This window comes from Gorilla gorilla, chromosome 6 (assembly GCF_029281585.2).
Source record: "Gorilla gorilla gorilla isolate KB3781 chromosome 6, NHGRI_mGorGor1-v2.1_pri, whole genome shotgun sequence".
In the NCBI taxonomy this organism is placed as follows: domain Eukaryota; kingdom Metazoa; phylum Chordata; class Mammalia; order Primates; family Hominidae; genus Gorilla; species Gorilla gorilla.
Genome location: NC_073230.2, coordinates 3739415 through 3766087, shown reverse-complemented (window position 1 = coordinate 3766087; position 26673 = coordinate 3739415).

The following is a 26673-nucleotide window of genomic DNA, read 5'->3' as shown; positions in this document are numbered from 1 at the left end:
GTGTTCATACAGATAGCGGTGCTGATATTTCCATGTTTATACAGGCAGCGGTGTAGATATTTCCATGTTTATACAGATAGCGGTGTAGATATTTCCATATTTATACAGATAGCGGTGTAGATATTTCCATGTTTATACATAAAGCGGTGTAGATATCACCATCTTAATATAGATTGGGGTGTAGATATTTATATCTTCATACAGATGTTGGTGCAGATATTTCCATGTTCATACAGATGGCAGTGTAGATATTAGCATATATATAGAGATAGCGCTGTAGTTATTTCCATGGGTAAAGAGATAGCTTTGTAGATATTTCCATGTATATGCAGATCGCTGTGTAGATATTTCCATTTTCATGCAGATAGCGGTGTAGATATTTCCATGTTCAGAGAGCGGTGTAGATATTTCCATGTTCATGCAGATAGCAGTGTAGATATTTCCATGTTTATACAGATAGCGGTGAAGATGTATGCATGTTTATACAGATAGCGGTGTAGATAATTCCATGTTCATCCAGAATGCTGTGTTGATATATCCATGTTCATACAGATGGCGGTGAAGATATTTCCATGTTCATACAGATAGCGGTGTAGTTATTTCCGTGTGTAAAGAGATAGCTGTGTAGATATTTCCATGTATATGCAGATAGCTTTGTAGATATTTCCATTTTCATGCAGATAGCGTTTTAGATATTTCCATGTTCATACAGATAGCGGTGTAGATATTTCCATGTTTATACAGATAGTGGTGAAGATGTATGCATGTTTACACAGATAGCGGTGTAGATAATTCCATGTTCATTCAGATAGCGGTGTAGTTATTTCCATGTTCATCCAGATGGCTGTGTAGATATATCCATGTTCATACAGATGGCGGTGAAGATATTTCCATGTTCATACAGATAGTGGTGTAGATATTTCCATGTTCATCCAGATGGCTGTGTAGTTATATCCATGTTCATACAGATAGCGGTGTAGATATTTCCATGTTCATACAGATAGCGGTGTAGATATTTCCATGTTCATACAGATAGAGGTGTAGATATTTCCATGTTCATACAGATAGCGGTGTAGATATTTCCATGTTCATACAGGTAGCGGTGTAGATATTTCCATGTTCATACAGATAGCGGTGCTGATATTTCCATGTTTATACAGGCAGCGGTGTAGATATTTCCATGTTTATACAGATAGCGGTGTAGATATCTCCTTCTTAATATAGATGGCGGTGTAGATATTTATATGTTCATACAGATGGCGGTGCAGATATTTCCATGTTCATACAGAAGGTGGTGTAGATATTTCCATGTTTATAGATATAGCGGTGTAGTTATTTCCATGTGTAAAGAGATAGCTGTGTATATATTTCGATGTATATGCAGATAGCTTTGTAGATATTTCCATTTTCATGCAGTTAGCGGTGTAGATATTTACATGTTCAAACAGATAGCGGTGTAGGTATTTCCATGTTCATTCAGATAGCTTTGTAGATATTTCCATGTTCATACAGATAGCGGTGTAGATATTTCCATGTTCTTACAGATAGCGGTGCTGATATTTCCATGTTTATACAGGTTGCGGTGTAGATATTTCCATGTTTATACAGGCTGAGGTGAAGATGTATGCATGTTTACACAGATAGCGGTGTAGATATTTCCATGTTCATCCAGTTGGCTCTGTAGATATGTCCATGTTCATACAGATAGCTGTGTAGATATTTCCATGTTCATACAGATAGCGGTGTAGATATTTCCATATTCATCCAGATGGCTGTGTAGATATATCCATGTTCATACAGATAGCGGTGTAGATATTTCCATGTTCATACAGATAGCGGTGTAGATATTTCCATGTTTATACAGGTAGCGGTGTATATATTTCCATGTTCATACAGATAGCGGTGCTGATATTTCCGTGTTTATACAGGCAGCGGTGTAGATATTTCCATGTTTATACAGATAGCGGTGTAGATATTTCCATGTTTATACAGATAGCGGTGTAGATATTTCCAGGTTTTTACAGATAGAGGTGTAGATATCTGCTCCTTAATACAGATGGCGGTGTAGATATTTATATGTTCATACAGATGGCGGTGCAGAAATTTCCATGTTCATACAGATAGCGGTGTAGATATTTCCATGTTTATAGAGATAGCGGTGTATATATTTCCATGTTCATACAGATAGCGGTGCTGATATTTCCGTGTTTATACAGGCAGCGGTGTAGATATTTCCATGTTTATACAGATAGCGGTGTAGATATCTCCATCTTAATACAGATGGCGGTGTAGATATTTATATGTTCATACAGATGGCGTTGCGGATATTTCCATGTTCATACAGATGGCAGTGTAGATATTTCCATGTTTATAGATATAGCGGTGTAGTTATTTCCATGTGTAAAGAGATGGCTGTGTAGATATTTCCATGTATATGCAGATAGCTTTGTAGATATTTCCATTTTCATGCAGATAGCGGTGTAGATATTTACATGTTCAAACAGATAGCGGTGTAGAAATTTCCATGTTCATTCAGATAGCTTTGTGGATATTTCCATGTTCATACAGATAGCGGTGTACATATTTCCATGTTCATACAGATAGCGGTGTAGATATTTCCATGTTCATACAGATAGCGGTGCTGATATTTCCAAGTTTATACAGGTAGCGGTGTAGATATTTCCATGTTTATACAGATAGCGGTGTAGATATTTCCATGTTTATGCAGATAGTGGTGTAGATATTTCCATGTTTTTTCAGATAGCGGTGTAGATATCTCCATCTTAATACAGATGGCGGAGTAGATATTTACATGTTCATACAGATGGCGGTGCAGATATTTCCATGTTCATACAGATGGCGGTGTAGATATTTCCATGTTCATACAGTTAGCGGTGTAGTTATTTCCATGAGTAAAGAGATAGCTGTGTAGATATTTCCATGTATATGCACATAGCTGTGTAGATATTTCCATTTTCATGCAGATAGCGGTGTAGGTATTTCCATGTTCAAACAGATAGCGGTGTAGATATTTCCATGTTCATACAGATAGCGGTGTAGATATTTCCATGTTTATACAGATCGCGGTGAAGATGTATGCATGTTTACATAGATAGCGGTATGGATATTTCCAAGTTCATCCAGAGGGCTGTGTAGATATATCCATGTTCATACAGATAGCGGTGTAGATATTTCCATGTTCATACAGATAGCGGTGTAGATATTTCCATGTTCATCCAGATGGCTGTGTAGATATATCCATGTTCATACAGATGGCGGTGAAGAAATTTCCATGTTCATACAGATAGCGGTGTAGCTATTTCCATGTTCATACAGATAGCGGTTTATGTATTTCCATGTTCATACAGATAGCGGTGTAGATATTTCCATGTTCATAGAGATAGCGGTGTAGATATTTCCATGTTCATACGGATAGAGGGGCTGATATTTCCATGTTCATACAGATAGCGGTGCTGATATTTCCATGTTTGTACAGGTAGTGGTGTAGATATTTCCATGTTTATACAGGTAGCAATGTAGATATTTCCATGTTTATACAGATAGCGGTGTGGATATTTCCATGTTTATACTGAAAGCGGTGTAGATATCTCCATCTTAATATAGATGGCGGTGTAGATATTTATATGTTCATTCAGATGGCGGTGCAGATATTTCCATGTTCATACAGATGGCGGTGTAGATATTTCCATGTTCATACAGATAGCTGTGTAGTTATTTCCATGTGTAAAGTGATAGCTGTGTAGATATTTCCATGTATATGCAGATAGCTGTGTAGATATTTCTATTATCATGCTGATAGTGGTTTAGATATTTCCATGTTCAAACAGATAGCGGTGTAGGTATTTCCATGTTCATACAGATAGCGTTGTAGATATTTCCATGCTTATACAGATTTCAGTGAAGATGTATGCATGTTTACACAGATAGCGGTGTAGATATTTCCATGTTCATGCAGATAGCGGTGTAGATATTTCCATGTTCATCCAGATGGCTGTGTAGACATATCCATGTTCATACAGATAGCGGTGTAGATATTTCCATGTTCATACAGATATAGGTGTAGGTATTTCCATGTTCGTACAGATAGCGGTGTAGCTATTTCCATGTTCATGCAGATAGCGGTGTAGATATTTCCATGTTCATAGAGATAGCGGTGTAGATATTTCCATGTTCATACAGATAGCGCTGCTGATATTTCCATGTTTATACAGGTAGTGGTGTAGATATTTCCATGTTTATACAGATAGCGGTGTAGATATTTCCAGGTTTATGGAGATAGCGGTGTAGATATTTCCAAGTTTATACAGATAGCGGTGAAGATATCTCCATCTTAATACAGATGGCGGTGTAGATATTTATATGTTCATACAGATGGCAGTGCAGATATTTCCATGTTCATTCAGATGGCGGTGTAGATATTTCCATGTTTATAGAGATAGCAGTGTAGTTATTTCCATGTGTAAAGAGATAGGTTTGTAGATATTTCCATGTATATGCAGATAGCTGTGTAGATATTTCTATTGTCATGCAGATAGCGGTTTAGATATTTCCATGTTCAAACAGATAGCGGTGTAGATATTTCCATGTTCATACAGATAGCGGTGTAGATATTTCCGTGTTTATACAGATAGCAGTGAAACGTATGCATGTTTACACAGATAGCGGTGTAGATATTTCCATGTTCATACAGATCGCGGTGTAGATATTTCCATGTTCATCCAGATGGCTGTGTAGACATATCCATGTTCATACAGATGGCGGTGAAGGTATTTCCATGTTCATACAGATAGCGGTGTAGATATTTCCATGTTCATACAGATAGCGGTGTAGATATTTCCATGTTCATCCAGATGTCTGTATAGATATATCCATGTTCATACAGATGGCGGTGAAGAAATTTCCATGTGCATACAGATAGCGGTGTAGCTATTTCCATGTTCATACAGATAGCGGTGTATGTATTTCCATGTTCATACAGATAGCGGTGTAGATATTTCCATGTTCATACAGATAGCAGTGTAGATATTTCCATGTTCATCCAGATGGCTGTGTAGATATATCCATGTTCATACAGATGGCGGTGTAGATATTTCCATGTTCATAGAGATAGCGGTGTAGATATTTCCATGTTCATACAGATAGAGGGGCTGATATTTCCATGTTCATTCAGATAGCGGTGCTGATATTTCCATGTTTATACAGGTAGTGGTGAAGATATTTCCATGTTTATACAGGTAGCAGTGTAGATATTTCCATGTTTATACAGATAGCGGTGTGGATATTTCCATGTTTATACAGATAGCGGTGTAGATATCTCCATCTTAATAGAGATGGCGGTGTAGATATTTATATGTTCTTTCAGATGGCGGTGCAGATATTTCCATGTTCATACAGATGGCGGTGTAGATATTTCCATGTTCATACAGATAGCGGTGTAGTTATTTCCATGTGTAAAGAGATAGCGGTGTAGATATTTCCATGTATATGCAGATAGCTGTGTAGATATTTCTATTTTAATGCTGATAGCGGTTTAGATATTTCCATGTTCAAACAGATAGCGGTGTAGATATTTCCATGTTCATACAGATAGCGTTGTAGATGCTTCCATGCTTATACAGATTGCAGTGAAGATGTATGCATGTTTACACAGATAGCGGTGTAGATATTTCCATGTTCATGCAGATAGCGGTGTAGATATTTCCATGTTCATACAGATGGCTGTGTAGATATATCCATGTTCATACAGATGGCGGTGAATATATTTCCATGTTCATACAGATAGCGGAGTAGATATTTCCATGTTCATACAGATAGCGGTGCAGATATTTCCATGTTCATACAGATAGCGGTGCTGATATTTCCATGTTTATACAGATAGCGCTGTAGATATTTCCGTGTTTATACAGATAGCGGTGTAGATATCTCCTTCTTAATACAGATGGCGGTGTACATATTTATATGTTCATACAGATGGCTGTGAAGATATTTCCATGTTCATACAGATGGCGGTGTAGATATTTCCATGTTTATAGAGATAGCGGTGTAGTTATTTCCATGTGTAAAGAGATAGCTGTGAAGATATTTCCATGTATATGCAGATAGCTGTGTAGATATTTCCATTTTCATGCAGACAGCGGTGTAGATAATTCCATGTTCAAACAGATAGCGGTGTAGATATTTCCATGTTCATACAGATAGCGGTGTATATATATCCATGTTCATACAGATAGCGGTGTAGATATTTCCATGTTAATACAGATTGCGGTGTAGATATTTCCATGTTCATACAGATAGCGGTGTATGTATTTCCATGTTCATACAGATAGCGGTGTAGATATTTCCATGTTCATACAGATAGCGGTGTAGATATTTCCATGTTCATCCAGATGGCTGTGTAGATATATCCATGTTCATACAGATGGCGGTGTAGATATTTCCATGTTCATAGAGATAGCGGTGTAGATATTTCCATGTTCATACAGATAGTGGGGCTGATATTTCCATGTTCATACAGATAGCGGTGCTGATATTTCCATGTTTATACAGGTAGTGGTGAAGATATTTCCATGTTTATACAGGTAGCAGTGTAGATATTTCCTTTTTTATACAGATAGCGGTGTGGATATTTCCATGTTTATACAGATAGCGGTGTAGATATCTCCATCTTAATACAGATGGCGGTGTAGATATTTATATGTTCTTTCAGATGGCGGTGCAGATATTTCCATGTTCATACAGATAGCGGTGTAGTTATTTCCATGTTTATACAGATAGCGGTGTAGATATCTCCATCTTAATACAGATGGCGGAGTAGATATTTCTATGTACATGCAGATGGCGGTGCAGATATTTCCATGTTCATACAGATAGCGGTGTAGTTATTTCCATGTTTATAGAGATAGCGGTTTAGTTATTTCCATGTGTAAAGAGATAGGTTTGTGGATATTTCCATGTATATGCAGATAGCTGTGTAGATATTTCTATTTTCATGCAGATAGCGGTTTAGATATTTCCATGTTCAAACAGATAGCGGTGTAGATATTTCCATGTTCATACAGATAGCGGTGTTGATATTTCCATGTTTATACAGATAGCGGTGAAACGTATGCAAGTTTACACAGATAGCGGTGTAGATATTTCCATGTTCATACAAATCGCGGTGTAGATATTTCCATGTTCATCCAGATGGCTGTGTAGACATATCCATGTTCATTCAGATGGCGGTGAAGATATTTCCATGTTCATACAGATAGCGGTGTAGATATTTCCATGTTCATACAGATAGCGCTGTAGATATTTCCATGTTCATACAGATGGCTGTGTAGATATATCCATGTTCATACAGATGGCGGTGAATATATTTCCATGTTCATACAGATAGCGGTGTAGATATTTCCATGTTCATACAGATAGCGGTGCAGATATTTCCATGTTCATACAGATAGCGGTGCTGATATTTCCATGTTTATACAGATAGCGTTGTAGATATTTCCATGTTTACAGATAGCAGTGTAGATATCTCCTTCTTAATACAGATGGCGGTGTACATATTTATATGTTCATACAGATGGCTGTGAAGATATTTCCATGTTCATACAGATGGCGGTGTAGATATTTCCATGTTTATAGAGATAGCTGTGTAGTTATTTCCATGTGTAAAGAGATAGCTGTGAAGATATTTCCATGTATATGCAGATAGCTGTGTAGATATTTCCATTTTCATGCAGACAGCGGTGTAGATAATTCCATGTTCAAACAGATAGCGGTGTAGATATTTCCATGTTCATACAGATAGCGGTGTATATATATCCATGTTCATACAGATAGCGGTGTAGATATTTCCATGTTAATACAGATTGCGGTATAGATATTTCCATGTTCATACAGATAGCGGTGCTGATATTTCCAAGTTTATACAGGTAGCGGTGTAGATATTTCCATGTTTATACAAATAGCGGTGTAGATATTTCCATGTTTATACAGATAGCGGTGTAGATATTTCCATGTTTATACAGATAGCGGTGTAGATATCTCCATCTTAATACAGATGGCGGAGTAGATATTTCTATGTACATGCAGATGGCGGTGCAGATATTTCCATGTTCATACAGATAGCGGTGTAGTTATTTCCATGTGTAAAGAGATAGCTGTGTAGATATTTCCATGTATATGCAGATAGCTGTGTAGATATTTCCATTTTCATGCTGATAGCGGTTTAGATATTTCCATGTTCAAACAGATATCGGTGTAGATATTTCCATGTTCATACAGATAGCGGTGTAGATATTTCCATTTTTATACAGGTAGCGCTGAAGATGTATGCATGTTTACACAGTTAGTGGTGTAGATATATCCATGTTCATACAGATAGTGGTGTAGATATTTCCATGTTCATCCAGATGGCTGTGTAGATATATCCATGTTCATACAGATAGTGGTGTAGTTATTTCCATATTCATACAGATAGTGGTGTAGATATTTCCATGTTCATACAGATAGCGGTGTAGCTATTTCCATCTTCATACAGATAGCGGTGTAGATATTTCCATGTTCGTACAGATAGCGGTGTAGATATTTCCATGTTCGTACAGATAGCTGTGCTGATATTTCCATGTTTATACAGGTAGCGGTTTAGATATTTCCATGTTTATACAGATAGCGGTGTAGATATTTCCATGTTTATACAGATAGCGGTGTAGATATTTCCAGGTTTATACAGATAGAGGTGTAGATATCTGCTTCTTAATACAGATGGCGGTGTAGATATTTATATGTTCATACAGATGGCAGTGCAGATATTTCCATGTTCATACAGATAGCATTGTAGATATTTCCATGTTTATAGAGATAGCGGTGTAGTTATATCCATGTGTAAAGAGATAGCTGTGTAGATATTTCCATGTATATGCAGATAGCTCTGTAGATATTTCCATTTTCATGCAGATAGCGGTGTAGATATTTCCATGTTCAAACAGATAGCTGTGCTGATATTTCCATGTTTATACAGGTAGCGGTGTAGCTATTTCCATGTTCATACAGATAGCGGTGTAGCTATTTCCATGTTCATACAGATAGCGGTGTAGATATTTCCATGTTCATCCAGATGGCTGTGTAGACATATCCGTGTTCATACAGATGGCAGTGAAGATAATTCCATGTTTATACATCTAGCAGTGTAGATATTTCCATGTTCATAAAGATAGCGGTGCTGATGTTTCCATGTTCATACAGATAGCGCTGTAGATATTTCCATGTTCAAACAGATAGCGGTGTAGCTATTTCCATGTTCATACAGATAGCGGTGTAGATATTTCCATGTTCATAGAGATAGCGTTGCAGATATTTCCGTGTTCATACAGATAGCGGTGCTGATATTTCTATGTTTATACAGGTAGCGGTGTAGATATTTCCATGTTTATACAGATAGCGGTGTAGATATTTCCATATTTATTCAGATAGCGGTGTAGATATTTCCATGTTTATACATATAGCGGTGTAGATATCTCCATCTTAATATAGATTGGGGTGTAGATATTTATATCTTCATACAGATGTCGGTGCAGATATTTCCATGTTCATACAGATGGCAGTGTAGATATTTCCATGTTTATACAGATAGCGGTGAAGATGTATGCATGTTCATACAGATAGCGGTGTAGATAATTCCATGTTCATCCAGATGGCTGTGTTGATATATCCATGTTCATACAGATGGCGGTGAAGATATTTCCATGTTCATATAGATATCGGTGTAGTTATTTCCGTGTGTAACGAGATAGCTGTGTAGATATTTCCATGTATATGCAGATAGCTGTGTAGGTATTTCCATTTTCATGCAGATAGCGTTTTAGATATTTCCATGTTCAAACAGATAGCGGTGTAGATATTTCCATGTTCATAGAGAGAGCGGTGTAGATATTTCCATGTTCATACAGATAGCGGTGTAGATATTTCCATGTTTATACATATAGTGGTGAAGATGTATGCATGTTTACACAGATAGCCGTGTAGATATTTCCATGTTCATTCAGATAGCGGTGTAGATATTTCCATGTTCATCCAGATGGCTGTGTAGACATATCCATGTTCATACAGATGGCGGTGAAGATATTTCCATGTTCATACAGATAGTGGTGTAGATATTTCCATGTTCATCCAGATGGCTGTGTAGTTATATCCATGTTCATACAGATAGCGGTGTAGATATTTCCATGTTCATACAGATAGCGGTGTAGATATTTCCATGTTCATAGAGATAGCGGTGTAGATATTTCCATGTTCATACAGGTCGCGGTGTAGATATTTCCATGTTCATACAGATAGCCGTGCTGATATTTCCATGTTTATACAGGCAGCGGTGTAGATATTTCCATGTTTATACAGATAGCGGTGTAGATATCTCCTTCTTAATACAGATGGCGGTGTAGATATTTATATGTTCATACAGATGGCGGTGCAGATATTTCCATGTTCATACAGATGGTGGTGTAGATATTTCCATGTTTATAGATATAGCGGTGTAGTTATTTCCATGTGTAAAGAGATAGCTGTGTATATATTTCCATGTATATGCAGATAGCTTTGTAGATATTTCCATTTCCATGCAGTTAGCGGTGTATTTACATGTTCAAACAGATAGCGGTGTCGGTATTTCCATGTTCATTCAGATAGCTTTGTAGATATTTCCATGTTCATACAGATAGCGGTGTAGATATTTCCATGTTCATACAGATAGCGGTGTAGATATTTCCATGTTCATACAGATAGCGGTGCTGATATTTCCATGTTTATACAGGTAGCGGTGTAGATATTTCCATGTTTATACAGACTGCGGTGAAGATGTATGCATGTTTACACAGATAGCGGTGTAGATATTTCCATGTTCATCCAGTTGGCTGTGTAGATATGTCCATGTTCATACAGATAGCTGTGTAGATATTTCCATGTTCATACAGATAGCGGTGTAGATATTTCCATGTTCATCCAGATGGCTGTGTAGATATATCCATGTTCATACAGATAGCGGTGTAGATATTTCCATGTTCATAGAGATAGCGGTGTAGATATTTCCATGTTCATACAGGTAGCGGTGTAGATATTTCCATGTTCATACAGATAGCGGTGCTGATATTTCCATGTTTATACAGGCAGCGGTGTAGATATTTCCATGTTTATACAGATAGCAGTGTAGATATCTCCATCTTAATACAGATGGCGGTGTAGATATTTATATGTTCATACAGATGGCGTTGCGGATATTTCCATGTTCATACAGATGGCAGTGCAGATATTTCCATGTTTATAGATATAGCGGTGTAGGTATTTCCATGTGTAAAGAGATGGCTGTGTACATATTTCCATGTATATGCAGATAGCTTTTTAGATATTTCCATTTTCATGCAGATAGCGGTGTAGATATTTACATGTTCAAACAGATAGCGGTGTAGAAATTTCCATGTTCATTCAGATAGCTTTGTAGATATTTCCATGTTCATTCAGATAGCGGTGTAGATATTTCCATGTTCATACAGATAGCGGTGTAGATATTTCCATGTTCATACAGATAGCGGTGCTGATATTTCCAAGTTTATACAGGTAGCGGTGTAGATATTTCCATGTTTATACAGATAGCGGTGTAGATATTTCCATGTTTATAAAGATAGTGGTGTAGATATTTCCATGTTTTTTCAGATAGCGGTGTAGATATCTCCATCTTAATACAGATGGCGGTGTAGATATTTACATGTTCATACCGATGGCGGTGCAGATATTTCCATGTTCATACAGATGGCGGTGTAGATATTTCCATGTTCATACAGTTAGCGGTGTAGTTATTTCCATGAGTAAGGAGATAGCTGTGTAGATATTTCCATGTATATGCAGATAGCTGTGTAGATATTTCCATTTTCATGCAGATAGCGGTGTACATATTTCCATATTCAAACAGATAGCGGTGTAGATATTTCCATGTTCATACAGATAGCGGTGTAGATATTTCCATGTTTATACAGATCGCGGTGAAGATGTATGCATGTTTACAAAGATAGCGGTGTGGATATTTCCATGTTCATCCAGAGGGCTGTGTAGATATATCCATGTTCATACAGATAGCGGTGTAGATATTTCCATGTTCATACAGATAGCGGTGTAGATATTTCCATGTTCATCCAGATGGCTGTGTAGATATATCCATGTTCATACAGATGGCGGTGAAGAAATTTCCATGTTCATACAGATAGCGGTGTAGCTATTTCCAAGTTCATACAGATAGCGGTTTATGTATTTCCATGTTCATACAGATAGCGGTGTAGATATTTCCATGTTCATACAGATAGCGGTGTAGATATTTCCATGTTCATCCAGATGGCTGTGTAGATATATCCATGTTCATACAGAGGGCGGTGTAGATATTTCCATGTTCATAGAGATAGCGGTGTAGATATTTCCATGTTCATACAGATAGAGGGGCTGATATTTCCATTTTCATACAGATAGCGGTGCTGATATTTCCATGTTTGTACAGGTAGTGGTGTAGATATTTCCATGTTTATACAGGTAGCAGTGTAGATATTTCCATGTTTATACAGATAGCGGTGTGGATATTTCCATGTTTATACTGATAGCGGTGTAGATATCTCCATCTTAATACAGATGGCGGTGTAGATATTTATATGTTCATTCAGATGTCGGTGTAGATATTTCCATGTTCATACAGATAGCGGTGCTGATATTTCCATGTTTATACAGGCAGCGGTGTAGATATTTCCATGTTTGTACAGATAGCAGTGTAGATATCTCCATCTTAATACAGATGGCGGTGTAGATATTTATATGTTCATACAGATGGCGTTGCGGATATTTCCATGTTCATACAGATGGCAGTGTAGATATTTCCATGTTTATAGATATAGCGGTGTAGGTATTTCCATGTGTAAAGAGATGGCTGTGTAGATATTTCCATGTATATGCAGATAGCTTTTTAGATATTTCCATTTTCATGCAGATAGCGGTGTAGATATTTACATGTTCAAACAGATAGCGGTGTAGAAATTTCCATGTTCATTCAGATAGCTTTGTAGATATTTCCATGTTCATTCAGATAGCGGTGTAGATATTTCCATGTTCATACAGATAGCGGTGTAGATATTTCCATGTTCATACAGATAGCGGTGCTGATATTTCCAAGTTTATACAGGTAGCGGTGTAGATATTTCCATGTTTACACAGATAGCGGTGTAGATATTTCCATGTTTATAAAGATAGTGGTGTAGATATTTCCATGTTTTTTCAGATAGCGGTGTAGATATCTCCATCTTAATACAGATGGCGGTGTAGATATTTACATGTTCATACCGATGGCGGTGCAGATATTTCCATGTTCATACAGATGGCGGTGTAGATATTTCCATGTTCATACAGTTAGCGGTGTAGTTATTTCCATGAGTAAGGAGATAGCTGTGTAGATATTTCCATGTATATGCAGATAGCTGTGTAGATATTTCCATTTTCATGCAGATAGCGGTGTATATATTTCCATATTCAAACAGATAGCGGTGTAGATATTTCCATGTTCATACAGATAGCGGTGTAGATATTTCCATGTTTATACAGATCGCGGTGAAGATGTATGCATGTTTACACAGATAGCGGTGTGGATATTTCCATGTTCATCCAGAGGGCTGTGTAGATATATCCATGTTCATACAGATAGCGGTGTAGATATTTCCATGTTCATACAGATAGCGGTGTAGATATTTCCATGTTCATCCAGATGGCTGTGTAGATATATCCATGTTCATACAGATGGCGGTGAAGAAATTTCCATGTTCATACAGATAGCGGTGTAGCTATTTCCATGTTCATACAGATAGCGGTTTATGTATTTCCATGTTCATACATATAGCGGTGTAGATATTTCCATGTTCATACAGATAGCGTTGTAGATATTTCCATGCTTATACAGATTGCAGTGAAGATGTATGCATGTTTACACAGATAGCGGTGTAGATATTTCCATGTTCATGCAGATAGCGGTGTAGATATTTCCATGTTCATCCAGATGGCTGTGTAGATATATCCATGTTCATACAGATAGCGGTGTAGATATTTCCATGTTCATACAGATAGAAGTGTATATATTTCCATGTTCGTACAGATAGCGGTGTAGCTATTTCCATGTTCATGCAGATAGCGGTGTAGATACTTCCATGTTCATAGAGATAGCGGTGTAGATATTTCCATGTTCATACAGATAGCGGTGCTGATATTTCCATGTTTACAGGTAGCGGTGTATATATTTCCATGTTTATACAGATAGCGGTGTAGATATTTCCAGGTTTATAAAGACAGCGGTGTAGATATTTCCAAGTTTATACAGATAACGGTGAAGATATCTCCATCTTAATACAGATGGCGGTGTAGATATTTATATGTTCATACAGATGGCAGTGCAGATATTTCCATGTTCATACAAATGGCGGTGTAGATATTTCCATGTTTATAGAGATAGCGGTTTAGTTATTTCCATGTGTAAAGAGATAGGTTTGTAGATATTTCCATGTATATGCAGATAGCTGTGTAGATATTTCTATTTTCATGCAGATAGCGGTTTAGATATTTCCATGTTCAAACAGATAGCGGTGTAGATATTTCCATGTTCATACAGATAGCGGTGTAGATATTTCCATGTTTATACAGAGAGCGGTGAAACGTATGCAAGTTTACACAGATAGCGGTGTAGATATTTCCATGTTCATACAGATCACGGTGTAGATATTTCCATGTTCATCCAGATGGCTGTGTAGACATATCCATGTTCATACAGATGGCGGTGAAGATATTTCCATGTTCATACAGATAGCGGTGTAGATATTTCCATGTTCATACAGATAGCGGTGTAGATATTTCCATGTTCATCCAGATGGCTGTGTAGATATATCCATGTTCATACAGAGGGCGGTGTAGATATTTCCATGTTAATAGAGATAGCGGTGTAGATATTTCCATGTTCATTCAGATAGAGGGGCTGATATTTCCATTTTCATACAGATAGCGGTGCCGATATTTCCATGTTTGTACAGGTAGTGGTGTAGATATTTCGATGTTTATACAGGTAGCAGTGTAGATATTTCCATGTTTATACCGATAGCGGTGTGGATATTTCCATGTTTATACTGATAGCGGTGTAGATATCTCCATCTTAATACAGATGGCGGTGTAGATATTTATATGTTCATTCAGATGTCGGTGCAGATATTTCCATGTTCATACAGATGGCGGTGTAGATATTTCCATGTTCATACAGATAGCGGTGTAGTTATTTCCATGTGTAAAGATATAGCTGTGTAGATATTTCCATGTATATGCAGATAGCTGTGTAGATATTTCTATTTTCATGCTGATAGCCGTTTAGATATTTCCATGTTCAAACAGATAGCGGTGTAGATATTTCCATGTTCATACAGACAGCGTTGTAGATATTTCCATGCTTATACAGATTGCAGTGAAGATGTATGCATGTTTACACAGATAGCGGTGTAGATATTTCCATGTTCATGCAGATAGCGGTGTAGATATTTCCATGTTCATCCAGATGGCTGTGTAGACATATCCATGTTCATACAGATAGCGGTGTAGATATTTCCATGTTCATGCAGATAGAGGTGTAGATATTTCCATGTTCGTACAGATAGCGGTGAAGCTATTTCCATGTTCATGCAGATAGCGGTGTAGATATTTCCATGTTCATAGAGATAGCGGTGTAGATATTTCCATGTTCATACAGATAGCGGTGCTGATATTTATATGTTTATACAGGTAGCGGTGTAGATATTTCCATGTTTATACAGATAGCGGTGTAGATATTTCCAGGTTTATAGAGATAGCGGTGTAGATATTTCCAAGTTTATACAGATAGCAGTGAAGATATCTCCATCTTAATACAGATGGCGGTGTAGATATTTATATGTTCACACAGATGGCAGTGCAGATATTTCCATGTTCATTCAGATGGCGGTGTAGATATTTCCATGTTTATAGAGATAGCGGTGTAGTTATTTCCATGTGTAAAGAGATAGGTTTGTAGATATTTCCATCTATATGCAGATAGCTGTGTAGATATTTCTATTTTCATGCAGATAGCGGTTTAGATATTTCCATGTTCAAACAGATAGCGGTGTAGATATTTCCATGTTCATACAGACAGCGGTGTAGATATTTCCATGTTTATACAGATAGCGGTGAAACGTATGCATGTTTACACAGATAGCGGTGTAGATATTTCCATGTTCATACAGATCGCGGTGTAGATATTTCCATGTTCATCCAGATGGCTGTGTAGACATATCCATGTTCATACAGATGGCGGTGAAGGTATTTCCATGTTCATACAGATAGCGGTGTAGATATTTCCATGTTCATACAGATAGCGGTGTAGATATTTCCATGTTCATCCAGATGGCTGTGTAGATATATCCATGTTCATACAGATGGCGGTGAAGAAATTTCCATGTGCATACAGATAGCGGTGTAGCTATTTCCATGTTCATACAGATAGCGGTGTATGTATTTCCATGTTCATACAGATAGCAGTGTAGATATTTCCATGTTCATACAGATAGCGGTGTAGATATTTCCATGTTCATCCAGATGGCTGTGTAGATATATCCATGTTCATACAGATGGCGGTGTAGATATTTCCATGTTCATAGTGATAGCGGTGTAGATATTTCCATGTTCATACAGATAGAGGGGCTGATATTTCCACGTTCATACAGATAGCGGCGCTGATATTTCCATGTTTATACAGGTAGTGGTGTAGATATTTCCATGTTTATAGAGGTAGCAGTGTAGATATTTCCATGTTTATACAGATAGCGGTGTGGATATTTCCATGTTTATACAGATAGCGGTGTAGATATCTCCATCTTAATACAGATGGCGGGGTAGATATTTATATGTTCATTCAGATGGCGGTGCAGATATTTCCATGTTCATACAGATGGCGGTGTAGATATTTCCATGTTCATACAGATAGCGGTGTAGTTATTTCCATGTGTAAAGAGATAGCTGTGTAGATATTTCCATGTATATGCAGATAGCTGTGTAGATATTTCTATTTTCATGCTGATAGCGGTTTAGATATTTCCATGTTCAAACAGATAGCGGTGTAGATATTTCCATGTTCATACAGATAGCGTTGTAGATATTTCCATGCTTATACAGATTGCAGTGAAGATGTATGCATGTTTACACAGATAGCGGTGTAGATATTTCCATGTTCATGCAGATAGCGGTGTAGATATTTCCATGTTCATCCAGATGGCTGTGTAGATATATCCATGTTCATACAGATAGCGGTGTAGATATTTCCATGTTCATACAGATAGAAGTGTATATATTTCCATGTTCGTACAGATGGCGGTGTAGCTATTTCCATGTTCATGCAGATAGCGGTGTAGATACTTCCATGTTCATAGAGATAGCGGTGTAGATATTTCCATGTTCATACAGATAGCGGTGCTGATATTTCCATGTTTACAGGTAGCGGTGTATATATTTCCATGTTTATACAGATAGCGGTGTAGATATTTCCAGGTTTATAAAGACAGCGGTGTAGATATTTCCAAGTTTATACAGAAAACGGTGAAGATATCTCCATCTTAATACAGATGGCGGTGTAGATATTTATATGTTCATACAGATGGCAGTGCAGATATTTCCATGTTCATACAAATGGCGGTGTAGATATTTCCATGTTTATAGAGATAGCGGTTTAGTTATTTCCATGTGTAAAGAGATAGGTTTGTAGATATTTCCATGTATATGCAGATAGCTGTGTAGATATTTCTATTTTCATGCAGATAGCGGTTTAGATATTTCCATGTTCAAACAGATAGCGGTGTAGATATTTCCATGTTCATACAGATAGCGGTGTAGATATTTCCATGTTTGTACAGAGAGCGGTGAAACGTATGCAAGTTTACACAGATAGCGGTGTAGATATTTCCATGTTCATACAGATCGCGGTGTAGATATTTCCATGTTCATCCAGATGGCTGTGTAGACATATCCATGTTCATACAGATGGCGGTGAAGATATTTCCATGTTCATACAGATAGCGGTGTAGATATTTCCATGTTCATACAGATAGCGGTGTAGATATTTCCATGTTCATACAGTTGGCTGTGTAGATATATCCATGTTCATACAGATGGCGGTGAATATATTTCCATGTTCATACAGATAGCGGTGTAGATATTTCCATGTTCATACAGATAGCGGTGCAGATATTTCCATGTTCATACAGATAGCGGTGCTGATATTTCCATGTTTATACAGATAGCGTTGTAGATATTTCCATGTTTCTACAGATAGCGGTGTAGATATCTCCTTCTTAATACAGATGGCGGTGTACGTATATATATGTTCATACAGATGGCTGTGAAGATATTTCCATGTTCATACTGATGGCGGTGTAGATATTTCCACGTTTATAGAGATAGCGGTGTAGTTATTTCCATGTGTAAAGAGATAGCTTTGTAGATATTTCCATGTATATGCAGATAGCTGTGTAGATATTTCCATTTTCATGCAGACAGCGGTGTAGATATTTCCATGTTCAAACAGATAGCGGTGTAGATATTTCCATGTTCATACAGATAGCGGTGTATATATATCCATGTTCATACAGTTAGCGGTGTAGATATTTCCATGTTAATACAGATTGCGGTGTAGATATTTCCATGTTCATACAGATAGCGGTGCTGATATTTCCAAGTTTATACAGGTAGCGGTGTAGATATTTCCATGTTTATACAAATAGTGGTGTAGATATTTTCATGTTTATACAGATAGCGGTGTAGATATTTCCATGTTTATACAGATAGCGGTGTAGATATCTCCATCTTAATACAGATGGCGGAGTAGATATTTCTATGTACATGCAGATGGCGGTGCAGATATTTCCATGTTCATACAGATAGTGGTGTAGTTATTTCCATGTGTAAAGAGATAGCTGTGTAGATATTTCCATGTATATGCAGATAGCTGTGTAGGTATTTCCATTTTCATGCAGACAGCGGTGTAGATAATTCCATGTTCAAACAGATAGCGGTGTAGATATTTCCATGTTCATACATATAGCGGTGTAGATATTTCCATGTTCATACAGATAGCGGTGTAGATATTTCCATGTTCATACAGATAGCGGTGCTGTTATTTCCATGTTTATACAGGTAGCGGTGTAGATATTTCCATGTTTATACAGATAGCGGTGTAGATATTTCCATGTTTATACAGATAGCGGTGTAGATATTTCCATGTTTATACAGATAGCGGTGTACATATCTCCATGTTAATACAGACGGCGGTGTAGATATTTATATGTTCATACAGATGGCGGTGCAGATATTTCCATATTCATACAGATAGCGGTGTAGCTATTTCCATGTTCATACAGATAGCGGTGTAGATATTTCCATGTTCATCCAGATGGCTGTGTAGACATATCCATGTTCATACAGATGGCAGTGAAGATAATTCCATGTTTATACATCTAGCGGTGTAGATATTTCCATGTTCATACAGATAGCGGTGTAGGTATTTCCATGTTCATACAGATAGAGGGGCTGATATTTCCAGGTTCATACAGATAGCGGTGCTGATATTTCCATGTTTATACAGATGGCGGTGTAGATATTTCCATGTTCATACAGATAGCGGTGTAGTTATTTCCATGTGTAAAGAGATACCTGTGTAGATATTTCCATGTATATGCAGATAGCTCTGTAGATATTTCCATTTTCATGCAGATAGCGGTGTAGATATTTCCATGTTCAAACAGATAGCGGTGTAGACATTTCCATGTTCATTCAGATAGCGGTGAAGATATTTCCATGTTTATACAGATTGAGGTGAAGATGTATGCATATTTACACAGATTGTGGTGTAGATATTTCCATGTTCATACAGATAGCGGTGTAGATATTTCCATGTTCATCCAGATGGCTGTGTAGATATATCCATGTTCATACAGATAGCGGTGTAGATATTTCCATGTTCATACAGGTAGTGGTGTAGATATTTCCATGTTCATACAGATAGCGGTGTAGCTATTTCCATGTTCATACAGATAGCGGTGTAGATATTTCCATGTTCATAGAGATAGCGGTGCAGATATTTCCGTGTTCATACAGATAGCGGTGCTGATATTTCCATGTTTATACAGGTAGTGGTGTAAATATTTCCATGTTTATACAGATAGCGGTGTAGATATTTCTATGTTTATACAGATAGCCGTGTAGATATTTCCATGTTTATACATATAGCCGTGTAGATATCTCCATCTTAATATAGATTGGGGTGTAGATATTTATATCTTCATACAGATGTCGGTGCAGATATTTCCATGTTCATACAGATGGCAGTGTAGATATTTGCATGTATATAGAGATAGCGGTGTAGTTATTTCCATGTGTAAAGAGATAGCTTTGTAGATATTTCCATGTATATGCAGATCGCTGTGTAGATATTTCCATTTTCATGCAGGTAGCGGTGTAGATATTTCCATGTTCAGATAGCGGTGTAGATATTTCCATGTTCATGCAGATAGCAGTGTAGATATTTCCATGTTTATACAGATAGCGGTGAAGATGTATGCATGTTTATACAGATAGCGGTGTAGATATTTCCATGTTCATCCAGATGGCTGTGTTGATATATCCATGTTCATACAGATGGCGGTGAAGATATTTCCATGTTCATACAGATAGCGGTGTAGTTATTTCCGTGTGTAAAGAGATAGCTGTGTAGATATTTCCATGTATATGCAGATAGCTGTGTAGATATTTCCATTTTCATGCAGATAGCAGTGTAGATATTTCCATGTTCAAACAGACAGCTGTGTAGATATTTCCATTTTCATGCAGATAGCGGTGTAGATATTTCCATGTTCATAGAGAGAGCGTTGTAGATATTTCCATGTTCATACAGATAGCGGTGTAGATATTTCCATGTTTATACAGATAGTGGTGAAGATGTATGCATGTTTACACAGATAGCGGTGTAGATATTTCCATGTTCATACAGATAGCGGTGTAGATATTTCCATGTTCATCCAGATGGCTGTGTAGACATATCCATGTTCATACAGATGGCGGTGAAGATATTTCCATGTTCATACAGATAGCGGTGTAGATATTTCCATGTTCATCCAGATGGCTGTGTAGTTATATCCATGTTCATACAGATAGCGGTGTAGATATTTCCATGTTCATACAGATAGCGGTGTAGATATTTCCATGTTCATACAGATAGCGGTGTAGATATTTCCATGTTCATACAGATAGCGGTGTAGATATTTCCATGTTCATACAGGTAGCGGTGTAGATATTTCCATGTTCATACAGATAGCGGTGCTGATATTTCCGTGTTTATGCAGGCAGTGGTGTAGATATTTCCATGTTTATACAGATAGTTATGTAGATATCTCCTTCTTAATACAGATGGCGGTGTAGATATTTATATGTTCATACAGATGGCGGTGCAGATATTTCCATGTTCATACAGATGGTGGTGTAAATATTTCCATGTTTATAGATATAGCAGTGTAGTTATTTCCATGTGTAAAGAGATAGCTGTGTATATATTTCCATGTATATGCAGATAGCTTTGTAGATATTTCCATTTTCATGCAGTTAGCGGTGTAGATATTTACATGTTCAAACAGATAGCGGTGTAGGTATTTCCATGTTCATTCAGATAGCTTTGTAGATATTTCCATGTTCATACAGATAGCGGTGTTGATATTTCCATGTTCATAAAGATAGCGGTGTAGATATTTCCATGTTCATACAGATCGCGGTGCTGATATTTCCATGTTTATACAGGTAGCGGTGCAGATATTTCCATGTTTATACAGATAGCGGTGCAGATATTTCCATGTTAATACAGATAGCGGTATAGATATCTCCATCTTAATACAGATGTTGGTGTAGATATTTATATGTTCATACAGATGGCGGTGCAGATATTTCCATGTTCATACAGATGGCCGTGTAGATATTTCCATGTTCAGATAGCGGTGTAGTTATTTCCATGTTCATACAGACAGCGGTGTAGATATTTCCATGTTCATACAGATAGCGGTGTAGATATTTCCATGTTCATACAGGTAGCGGTGTAGATTTTTCTATGTTCATACAGATAGCGGTGTAGATATTTCCATGTTCATACAGATAGCGGTGTAGTTATTTCCATATGTAAAGAGATAGCTGTGTAGATATTTCCATGTATATGCAGATAGCTGTGTGGATATTTCCATTTTCATGCAGATAGCGGTTTAGATATTTCCATGTTCAAACAGATAGCGGTGTAGATATTTCCATGTTTATAGAGATAGCGGTGTAGATATTTCCATGTTCATAGAGATAGAGGGGCTGATATTTCCATGTTCATACAGATTGCGGTGCTATTTCCATGTTTATACAGGTAGCAGTTTAGATATTTCCATGTTTATACAGGTAGCAGTGTAGATATTTCCATGTTTATACAGAGAGCGGTGTAGATATATCCATGTTTATACAGATAGCTGTGTAGATATTTCCTTCTTAATACAGATGGCGGTGTAGATATTTATATGTTCATACAGATGGCGGTGCAGATATTTCCATGTTCATACAGATGGCTGTGTAGATATTTCCATGTTCATACAGATAGCGGTGTAGTTATTTCCATGTGTAAAGAGATAGCTGTGTAGATATTTCCATGTATATGCAGATAGCTGTGTAGATATTTCCATTTTCATGCTGATAGCGGTTTAGATATTTCCATGATCAAACAGATAGCGGTGTAGATATTTCCATGTTCATTCAGATAGCGGTGTAGCTATTTCCATGCTTTTGCAGATTGCGGTGGAAATGTATGCATGTTTACACAAATAGCGGTGTAGATATTTCCATGTTCATGCAGATAGCGGTGTAGATATTTCCATGTTCATCCAGATGGCTGTGTAGATATATCCATGTTCATACAGATAGCGGTGTAGATATTTCCATGTTCATTGAGATTGCGGTGTAGATATTTCCATGTTTATACAGATAGCGGTGTAGATATTTCCAAGTTTATACAGATAGCGGTGAAGATATCTCCATCTTAATACAGATGGCGGTGAAGATATTTATATGTTCATACAGATGGCAGTGCAGATATTTCCATGTTCATACAGATGGCGGTGTAGATATTTCCATGTTCATACAGATAGCGGTGTAGATATCTCCATGTTCACACAGATAGCGGTGTAGATATTTCCATGTTCATACAGATGGCGGTGCAGAAATTTCCATGTTCATATTGATAGAGGTGCTGATATTTCCATTTTTAAACAGATAGCGGTGTAGATATTTCCATGTTTATACAGATAGCGGTGTAGATATTTCCATGTTTATACAGATAGCGGTGTAGATATCTCCTTAATACAGATGGCAGTGTAGATATTTATATGTTCATACAGATGGCAGTGAAGATATTTCCATGTTCATACAGATGGCGGTGTAGATATTTCCATGTTTATAGATATAGCGGTGTAGTTATTTCCATGTGTAAAGAGATAGCTGTGTAGATATTTCCATGTATATGCAGATAGCTTTGTAGATATTTCCATTTTCATACAGATAGCGGTGTAGATATTTACATGTTCAAACAGATAGCGGTGTAGATATTTCCATGTTCATACAGATAGCGGTGTAGATATTTCCATGTTCATACAGATAGCGGTGTAGATATTTCCATGTTCATACAGATAGCGGTGTAGATATTTCCATGTTCATACAGATAGCGGTGCTGATATTTCCATGTTTATGCAGATAGCGGTGCTGATGTTTCCATGTTTATACAGGTAGCAGTGTAGATATTTCCATGTTTATTCAGATAGCAGTGTAGATATCTCCATCTTAATACAGATGGCGGTGTAGATATTTATATGTTCATACAGATGGCGGTGCAGATATTTCCATGTTCATACAGATGGCGATGTAGATATTTCCATGTTCATACAGATAGCGGTGTAGTTATTTCCATGTGTAAAGAGATAGATGTGTAGATATTTCCATGTATATGCAGATAGCTGTGTAGATAGTTCCATTTTCATGCAGATAGTGGTGTATATATTTCCATCTTCAAACAGACAGCGGTGTACATATTTCCATGTTCATACAGATAGCGGTGTAGATATTTCCAAGTTTTTACAGACAGCGGTGAAGATGTATGCATGTTTACACAGATAGCGGTGTGGAGATTTCCATGTTCATACAGAGTGCTGTGTAGATATATCCATGTTCATACAGATAGCGGTGTAGATATTTCCATGTTCATACAGATAGCGGTGTAGATATTTCCATGTTCATCCAGATGGCTGCGTAGATATATCCATGTTCATACCGATGGCGGTGAAGATATTTCCATGTCCATACAGATAGCGGTGTAGATATTTCCATGTTCATACACAGAGCGGTGTAGATTTTTCTATGTTCATACAGATAGCGGTGTAGATATTTCCATGTTCATACAGATAGCGGTGTAGTTATTTCCATGTGTAAAGAGATAGCTGTGTAGATATTTCCATGTATATGCAGATAGCTGTGTGGATATTTCCATTTTCATGCAGATAGCGGTTTAGATATTTCCATGTTCAAACAGATAGCGGTGTAGATATTTCCATGTTTATAGAGATAGCGGTGTAGATATTTCCATGTTCATACAGATAGAGGGGCTGATATTTCCATGTTCATACAGATAGCGGTGCTATTTCCATGTTTATACAGGTAGCGGTTTAGCTATTTCCATGTTTATACAGGTAGCAGTGTAGATATTTCCATGTTTATACAGAGAGCGGTGTAGATATATCCATGTTTATACAGATAGCTGTGTAGATATCTCCTTCTTAATACAGATGGCGGTGTAGATATTTATATGTTCATACAGATGGCGGTGCAGATATTTCCATGTTCATACAGATGGCTGTGTAGATATTTCCATGTTCATACAGATAGCGGTGTAGTTATTTCCATGTGTAAAGAGATAGCTGTGTAGATATTTCCATGTATATGCAGATAGCGGTGTAGATATTTCCATTTTCATGCTGATAGCGGTTTAGATATTTCCATGATCAAACAGATAGCGGTGTAGATATTTCCATGTTCATTCAGATAGCGGTGTAGCTATTTCCATGCTTTTGCAGATTGCGGTGAAAATGTATGCATGTTTACACAAATAGCGGTGTAGATATTTCCATGTTCATGCAGATAGCGGTGTAGATATTTCCATGTTCATCCAGATGGCTGTGTAGATATATCCATGTTCATACAGATTGCGGTGTAGATATTTCCATGTTCATTGAGATTGCGGTGTAGATATTTCCATGTTTATACAGATAGCGGTGTAGATATTTCCAAGTTTATACAGATAGCGGTGAAGATATCTCCATCTTAATACAGATGGCGGTGTAGATATTTATATGTTCATACAGATGGCAGTGCAGATATTTCCATGTTCATACAGATGGCAGTGTAGATATTTCCATGTTCATACAGATAGCGGTGTAGATATCTCCATTTTCACACAGATAGCGGTGTAGATATTTCCATGTTCATACAGATGGCGGTGCAGAAATTTCCATGTTCATACTGATAGCGGTGCTGATATTTCCATTTTTATACAGATAGCGGTGTAGATATTTCCATGTTTATACAGATAGCGGTGTAGATATTTCCATGTTTATACAGATAGCGGTGTAGATATCTCCTTAATACAGATGGCAGTGTAGATATTTATATGTTCATACAGATGGCAGTGAAGATATTTCCATGTTCATACAGATGGCGGTGTAGATATTTCCATGTTTATAGATATAGCGGTGTAGTTATTTCCATGTGTAAAGAGATAGCTGTGTAGATATTTCCATGTATATGCAGATAGCTTTGTAGATATTTCCATTTTCATACAGATAGCGGTGTAGATATTTACATGTTCAAACAGAGAGCGGTGTAGATATTTCCATGTTCATACAGACAGCGGTGTAGATATTTCCATGTTCATACAGATAGCGGTGTAGATATTTCCATGTTCATATAGATAGCGGTGTAGATATTTCCATGTTCATACAGATAGCGGTGCTGATATTTCCATGTTTATGCAGATAGCGGTGCTGATGTTTCCATGTTTATACAGGTAGCAGTGTAGATATTTCCATGTTTATTCAGATAGCAGTGTAGATATCTCCATCTTAATACAGATAGCGGTGTAGATATTTATATGTTCATACAGATGGCGGTGCAGATATTTCCATGTTCATACAGATGGCGGTGTAGATATTTCCATGTTCATACAGATAGCGGTGTAGTTATTTCCATGTGTAAAGAGATAGATGTGTAGATATTTCCATGTATATGCAGATAGCTTTGTAGATATTTCCATTTTCACACAGATAGCGGTGTAGATATTTCCATCTTCAAACAGATAGCGGTGTGGAGATTTCCATGTTCATACAGAGTGCTGTGTAGATATATCCATGTTCATACAGATAGCGGTGTAGATATTTCCATGTTCATACAGATAGCGGTGTAGATATTTCCATGTTCATCCAGATGGCTGCGTAG